The sequence below is a fragment of the Carassius carassius genome, chromosome 15, assembly GCF_963082965.1.
Source record: "Carassius carassius chromosome 15, fCarCar2.1, whole genome shotgun sequence".
Taxonomy (NCBI): Eukaryota; Metazoa; Chordata; class Actinopteri; order Cypriniformes; family Cyprinidae; genus Carassius; species Carassius carassius.
Genome location: NC_081769.1, coordinates 20068349 through 20076815, shown reverse-complemented (window position 1 = coordinate 20076815; position 8467 = coordinate 20068349).

Sequence of the window (8467 nt, the reverse complement as noted above, 5' to 3'; positions counted from 1 at the left end):
ATTAGACAAACATATACAGTTCAATTAACAGCTTTTATAGCCTCATAAATTTGGGCTACATCAGCTATATTAAACTGTAGGCCTATAGCCTACACTGCAAGCTATTATTTAAGGCGGCACTGATACAAATTATTTTGTGGTGAAGTAAATACTACAGAAAAAAACATCATGTAATTTATGTGAAAAAGTTCAGGCAAGAATAAAAAAACGAAGTAAATTCTTAATTCAATGTTATATTGTTTGTGTGAAATGTATTGAAAAGGAAACTTCAACTAAATAGATATTCAACCATTTCCTAGCCAAGTTAAAAATTACTTATTTTCTTTGTTACTTTAATTTAACTTAGTTAAGTAGAGTACTTAATTCCATATGTGAAATTTACTTAAAAAAAATATGAGTGCAAAAACTAATTAAGTAAATTTAACTTATTATTATTTTATTTTTTTCTGTGTAGGGCCTATTCATTTTATTATTCAATATGTGTTTACCTGTACAATAGCACCAGGCATGCCAGCTGTCATCTGGGAAAGGCCATCCTTCAACGCAAGCAACTTTGACATGAGAATCTCCAAGGTTGGCAGGAGGGTGCCGTAGTAGCAATCATCTTCTCCCTGTAGTATATCTAATGCAGCAGCAAGAGGTTTTGACACTGCACAATATTCCTTCAGGAACTGATACTCACGCTCAGTGATGCCCTTTACACTCAGTCTAGAAAAAATGGTGTTTAAATCTCTGATTGGGATTTCTGTGATGAGAGATAAGGCGTTATGAGTCGAGTTCCAGCGTGTAGCAGTGGGTACAATGAGCTTTCTTTTTAGCACATCCTCAACCTGGTCTGAAGCCACAGTAGACCTACTAGTTTTTGTCCAGAGAGCTGCACACTTGGCGAGAGCACTTCTGTAAAGTGCTTTACAGTCATTGTTACTGGTCAGCCATTTCTCCAGGTCATTTTTTGAGATCAGGTTTAGTGTATGTGCTGCACAGCGCAGATGAGGCGGCAGTGAAAATGTCTCATCTGATTCTGTGGAGAGTGCTTCGGCAACATCAGTAAAAGTGACCTCCTCCTCCCCCTCCTCGTCATCAGATAGCTCGTCAGAGACAGACCCATCATCAGGATGGGATTCAAACATTCTAAAGGCTTTTACAAAATTGCTGCCATTATCAGTGACACATGCTGTTACTTTATGCGATAGTCCAAAGGCTGAGTGAACCTGTTCTATTTCGCTAGCTATGACATCGTAAGTGTGTCTTCCTCTCACCCGTTTGCAGGCAAGAGCAGCCTTCTCGCGTTTAAAACTAATGCTGTCTATCCAGTGCACCGTCATTCCTAAATAACTTTTGTTGTTGGCGGACCAAATGTCCGCGGTGGTAGACACATGATCCAGGGACTCAAAAGTTCTTTTGAGCTTCGATTCCATGTCGGAATAACACTTATCCAGGTAATGGGAAAATGTTTTCCTGTCGGACGTTGGCTTGCGAGTCGCGGGTATTTTATCTAGAATTTTTCTAAAACTGGGTGATTCAATGGTTGACAGGGGAAGCATGTCTTCTACAATGAACCCTGCAACTAGCCTGTTCATTTCGTTTTGTGTTACCTGCTGCGCTCCAAGGCTTGAGAAAAGCTTAGCTTGTTTAGGCGGGGTCGGCTGATGGGTGACTCCTTCAAATGAACGGCGAGCAGGATCTTTCGCCACAAGTTTTGTATTGCCATGCTGGGCTGACAAATGCTTGGACAGGTTGCTCATTGAGTTGGCAGCAGTTGAAAGACACTTGTCGCCTGGGCATAGAGTGCATTTCACACGAATATTTTTGTCCTTTCGAGCAATAAATTGAAAGTAATGCGAATATCGCCACTGGCCGAAACCCCCTGTCTCCGTCTCCATCTCCATCTCCCTCTCCTTCGCACCAGCAGCTACGTCACTCAAATCGATCTCTATGGCAACGTTGCCCAGGCAAGCACACACACACACAGGCAGCACGCATGCACGCGCCACTTAAACAGACAAAACTTTACACACAGGCAAACACGGCTTGGGTAACGCAGAAAAGCGCGTTCCTATAGTCTAGTAAAGTAGTGTAGTTACCGATATTTTTAGTGTAATGCGTTACTTTACTTCGTTACCCAAAAAAGTAATATCGTTACTGTAATCCGTTACTTTGTAACTCGTTACCCCCAACACTGCACACGGAACACAGAGGAGTAACAGACGAAGATGTTTATTATAAGACACTAGCTGGAGCAGGTAGTGAGGAGTGAATGGGAGTTGGGATCCGTGCAGGTAAGGCTGTGACTTCAGGAGGGATAAGTGAACCACACACACGCACTTCGGTGAATAGGATCCTTCGGAGAATATCCTCAGAGAGAGAGTAGAAGAGGAGTTAGTCCTTATAGTAAGCATACAAGAATGATCTTGTCGCGAACGTGACCGGACGATGACTGAGTGCGTGTGTGTGGCTTTTATGGTGCAGCACTGATGAGTGGGTGATGAGGAGCAGGTGGTGATGCTTCAGAATTCAGGTGAGGGTGTGCGCTGTGATTCTGTGGAGGTGGAACCTGGCGTGTTTGTAACAAAAGATCCCATGACAAGAAAATGTCACTTTATGAGCTTTTTTAACATTAATATGAGTTTCTCTATAGCCAGCGTATGATTCCCCAAGTAGCTAGAAATTTCGATAGGTGTTAACCAAGCTCTACTATGCTTTTGAGAAAAGAGAGCTCAGATGGGCCTGTCTGGAATCTTCCCCTTATGTCGTCACAAGGGGAAAGGTTACCTCCCCTTTCTCTGCTTTGCCCGCCCAAACATTTACATTTAATTCAGTCGCAATGTCAGCACAGACATTACAAACAGACTTTTACGATATGGATTCGACAGCACCGCCACAAACAGTGAGTAACAGTGTTCATTAATGCCTGATCTGTGATCAGTGATTTCTGATGTGTAGATAATTATTCAAGTTCACACAGACTTTCTTTCTAAATCAATTAATACTGTATATGCATCATGAATCAAACCAGTGACTAAACTAACAACTTCACGTTGTTTCTCTTAGTAGCATGAAACAAGTCTGATATTTAAATTGTGATTAAACTACAGAGAGCAATTAAAAAAGTTCCCTTTATTTTGTTCTGAGCTGTCAATCACACATCTGCAAACTGACGTTATAATGAATGACGCTGTTATGCTGCACAACGAAGCTCTTACTGTATTCATGTCGATTTTGTGTTTGCTGTCAGCTGGAGAAAATGCGTTGCAATGACGAGATCACTGCATTCATTCTACTCAATGCTCATCATTACAGCCTTTCATGTGATGGGAAAAGATCTAAAAAATAATGCTAAAATCAACACTTCCACGATTCGTTCATCTCGACAGCTGTAATAGTAAAAAAAAAAAAAACATAGTAGAAGTATTTGAGAGGGGTTCCACATGCAATCAGAGGTGGGTAGTAACGAGTTACATTTACTTCGTTACATTTACTTGAGTAATTTTTTGGGGTAACGAATACTTTTCTGAGTATATTTAAAGATGGGTACTTTATACTCTTACTTGAGTAAATTTTTGGGGAAAAATCTGTACTTTTACTTCGTTACTGTGGGCGACGCTCCTCTCGTTACTTTATCTTAATGCAATAAATGTTATAATGCTTCAGTTTATTCCAAACGCGACGTCTACTTTTCACTGGGCAATGAGCGATGCCCATTCGCGAATGATTCATTCTTTTGAGTCAATTCTGTTCAAAGGCTTGATCAAACCAATTGGCAAAAGAGTGAATTGGTTCATGAATCAGTTTGAATGAGTCGTTCAGTTCCCTGCCGCACGCGCTGAGCGTCTGAAGTGGTTCACTCGGAGTTGTAACGTTTAAGAACAGAAAGAGCGTTGAAAACGTGACTGGAACTGCACTGAATTGAAATCTGCAAAGGTTATTATTTGCTAGCGATGGAGATCCTTATTAGATGAACACCGCGTGTGGTGTCTACTGTTTAACAGGTAATAACTTGGGCTACATTCGATTACAGTACACGATACCACTGTGACATTAGTTTGTTGTACGTGTGTGGCTTATAACAGAGGGGAGTCAAGTTGAATGCAGCTTCCAAAAGACAAAAAACAGCCGATTAAGATTTTATTAATTTTAATACAATCACACTGGTGCAAGTACGTTCAGCGAGTCATATTATCAGCTGCTAAATTCAGATCTGTGATTGCTTGCTGGCGCTTAGCCAGAGATAGATGCGTTTATACAGCGCTGCGCATTATAACAAATCACACATGACTCTTTTGAGCTTATTAAAGCATTGGCCAATCAGAGGCGTTCAGATGAGTCATCGCTAAAATGCCGGTGCTTCCTTCACTCGCTCACTGACTGAATACTTCTTTCTGGCGAATTCTCTCGCAGGAACAACAAAGTGCAGATGTGTGTACGAATCTTTAATTAAGATATTGATTTCACAGTGTTAACAGTTTCAGTGATTTTAATGGGAGTTTCTGAGAGTGATTGAAATCTAGACTGTCAGTGAAAATGATCTTTAATAATGTAAATGTTATTTGCTCTCTTTCTGAACAATGAAAGATTAGTAGCAATATTTATATCACATTAACTTTCAATGTTAAATTCACATTTAATATAAAGTCAGTCGTATTAAAAATATGTTATGGCATGACACCTATATCTGTTACTTAAGTAAACAGACAGGGTTTTATAATAAATTACATAAATTGGAGTAAAGGCTGATGAAATATATACATTTATACAAGCACACATACATTACATACATTTTATCTATATATCTAAATAAAAATAGGCTCAGTATATATGACCCAAAGTAACTAGTAACTAACTACTTGAGTAGATTTTTTTATCCGATACTCTTTTACTCTTACTCAAGTAACTATTCAAGACTAGTACTTTTACTTTTACTTGAGTAAATATTTCTAGAAGTACTTTTACTTTTACTTGAGTACAGTTTTTGGGTACTCTACCCACCTCTGCATGTAATACGTATTTCGAATGCAAAGATGTCAACCAATCACAACAGCTGCCATTTACTCTGAGTCTCACAGCAGACACGCCTGTCACAGTGTCTGGGTTGTGTTCCCTGAGTTTCCACTAGGAGTCCTCCTTTTCCACGGTGTCTGTCACCTTATCACTTCCTGTTCCCTTATTTGGTCACCTTCCTCCTTGTTTGAGTTAATTGATTGTTCCCCACCTGTCTCCAGTTCCCTCATCATCCTTCTGTGTATTTATACCCGGTCTGTCTGAGTCTGTGTCACGGAGTCCTTGTCTTATGTGTGACACTATTCATAGTCTGCTCTTGCCGTGTGTTCTTGTTTTGTTTTTCTGTTTATTGGATTTCTGGTTTTGACCCTGCCTGGACTGTTTACCCTTTTTGGATTGCCCCTCAATAAACCCCTTACCTGCACTTGGATCTCTCCTGTGTTTCCTGTATCACCGAACGTGACAGAAGGACTCTGAGATCCAGCGGTATGTCGATTAACGCTTCTTCCCCAGCCACCAAGCGGGAGAGAAGCAATCAGTTTTGACTGATTCAATGCCTGACTCAATGCCTGAGTCTCCAGACAAGGTGCCACCAACTCCCCATCATAGAGGGCGGAGGAGGAGGAGACAGGCGTCTACCATTCCACAAAGCCCGGAGAACGTTCCCGAGCGGGCCGCTGCCGTCCAGGAGGACGTTCCCGAGCGGGCCGCTGCCGTCCAGGAGGACATTCCCGAGGCGGTGCCCGAGGCCACTCCGGAGGCCGAGGCGGTGTCCGAGGCCATTCCCGATGCGGTGCCCGATGCTGTTCCGGAGGCTGAGGTGGTGCCCGATGCCGAGGCAGTGTCCGTTGCTGTTCTGGAGGCCGAGGCGGTGCCCGATGCTGTTCCGGAGGCTGAGGCGGTGCCCGAGGCCATTCCGGAGTCAAGTCAGATTCCTGTTGACCCTTCCAAGTCAAGTCAGGTGCCCATTCCAGTTGACCCTCCAGAGTCGAGTCAGGTTCCAGTTGACCCTCCAGAGTCGAGTCAGGTTCCAGTTGACCCTCCAGAGTCGAGTCAGGTTCCAGTTGACCCTCCAGAGTCGAGTCAGGTTCCAGTTGACTTTACAGAGTCGAGTCAGGTTCCAGTTGACTTTACAGAGTCGAGTCAGGTTCCAGTTGACTTTACAGAGTCGAGTCAGGTTCCAGTTGACTTTACAGAGTCGAGTCAGGTTCCAGTTGACTTTACAGAGTCGAGTCAGGTTCCAGTTGACTTTACAGAGTCGAGTCAGGTTCCAGTAGACCCTCCAGAGTCGAGTCAGGTTCCAGTTGACCCTCCAGAGTCGAGTCAGGTTCCAGTTGACCCTCCAGAGTCGAGTCAGGTTCCAGTTGACCCTCCAGAGTCGAGTCAGGTTCCAGTTGACCCTCCAGAGTCGAGTCAGGTTCCAGTTGACCCTCCAGAGTCGAGTCAGGTTCCAGTTGACCCTCCAGAGTCGAGTCAGGTTCCAGTTGACCCTCCAGAGTCGAGTCAGGTTCCAGTGAACTCTCCAGAGTCGAGTAAGGTGTTCGTGGACCCTTCAGAGTCAGGGCTAGTCACCGATGATCCTCCAGAGTCAGGGCTAGTCACCGTCGACCTTCAAGGACAGAGTCAAGTGACCGTCGACCTTCAAGGACAGAGTCAAGTGACCGTCGACCTTCAAGGACAGAGTCAAGTGACCGTCGACCTTCAAGGACAGAGTCAAGTGACCGTCGACCTTCAAGGACAGAGTCAAGTGACCGTCGACCTTCAAGGACAGAGTCAAGTGACCGTCGACCTTCAAGGACAGAGTCAAGTGACCGTCGACCTTCAAGGACAGAGTCAAGTGACAGTCGACCTTCAAGGACAGAGTCAAGTGACCGGTGACCTCGGGTGATCTTCAAGGACAGAGTCAAGTGACCGGTGACCTCGGGTGATCTTCAAGGACTGTGTCAAGTCACTGGTGATTTTCATGAACAAGTGCCAGTCACCAATAATCTTCGCGAGCAGAGTCAGGCCAGCACCGATCTTCTGGAGTCCAGTAAAAACACCAGGGTATTACCAGTGTTTCGTCGTTCCGCTGGTCCGGCCGCACGGAGGTCTGATCTGCCCTGGAGGGCTTCCGCCTGGACCACACGGTTGTGGTGGTCTTCTGCTCCGCCCTGGGGGACTCCGACGTCAACCACAAGGATGTGGTGGTCTTCCACTCCGCCCTGGGGGACTCTGGCATCAACCACGAGGACATGGTGGTCATCTGCACCGCCCTGGGGGACTCCGACATCGACCACAAGAATGTGGTGGTCTTCTGCTCCGCCCTGGGGGACTTCAGTCTCCACCACAGGGACGTGGTGGTCTTCTGCTCCACCCTGGGGGACTCCAGTCTCCACCACACGGACGTGGTGGTCTTCTGCTCCGCCCTGGGGGGGCTTCATGTTGTTGTTGTTTTTTTGTTTTATGTGTTCACTTCTGTCCCTGTTCCCCTCTGTTAGGCTGGCCCTCCGTCCCTCCCCCTTAACCTCCTCCGGTCCTCCTCCCTCCTGGTCTTCCTGTTTTGTGTTTACATTCTGGTGCCTGTTCCCCATGTTTTTTTTTCTGGCCCTCCGTCCATCCCCCTGAGCCTCCACCTGTCCGCCTCCCTCCTGGTCTCTGTTTTGTGTCTGTCTTGGAGCATCTGGGAGCCGGGGGGATACTGTCACAGTGTCTGGGTTGTGTTCACTGGGTTTCCATTAGGTGTCCTCCTTTTCCATGGTGTCTGTCACCTTATCACTTCCTGTTCCCTTATTTGGTCACCTTACTCCTTGTTTGAGTTAATTGATTGTTCCCCACCTGTCTCCAGTTCCCTCATCATTTAGACAGGCTCGTATAACTCCACTACTTAAGATTCCCACCCTCAACCCATCTCTTTTAGAGAACTACAGACCAGTTTCCCTTCTTCCTTTCATTGCAAAAACACTTGAACGAGCTGTGTTCAACCAAGTCTCTACATTTCTGGGGTGCCTGAGGGCTCAGTTCTTGGACCACTTCTCTTCTCTGTCTACATGGCATCTTTAGGTTCTGTCATTCAGAAACATGGCTTTTCATACCACTGCTATGCTGATGACACTCAACTCTACCTCTCATTCCATCCTGATGATCTTACGGTAGCTATACGCATCTCAGCTTGTCTAACAGACATTTCTTCCTGGATGATGGACCATAACCTTCAACTCAACCTTGCCAAGACAGAACTGCTTTTGATTCCAGCAAACCCATCGTTTCATCACAATTTCACCATCAAGTTAGGCACATCAACCATAACTCCTTCAAAAACATATAAAACTCCTTCCTTTTATCCAAGCGAATTTAAAATTGGGGGAAATATCATTATGAAATAAATGTTTTTCTCTAATACACATTGGCCACAATTAATGGCACCCTTTTATTCAATACTTTTTGAAACCTCCATTTGCCAGTTTAACACCTCTAAATTTTCTCTTGA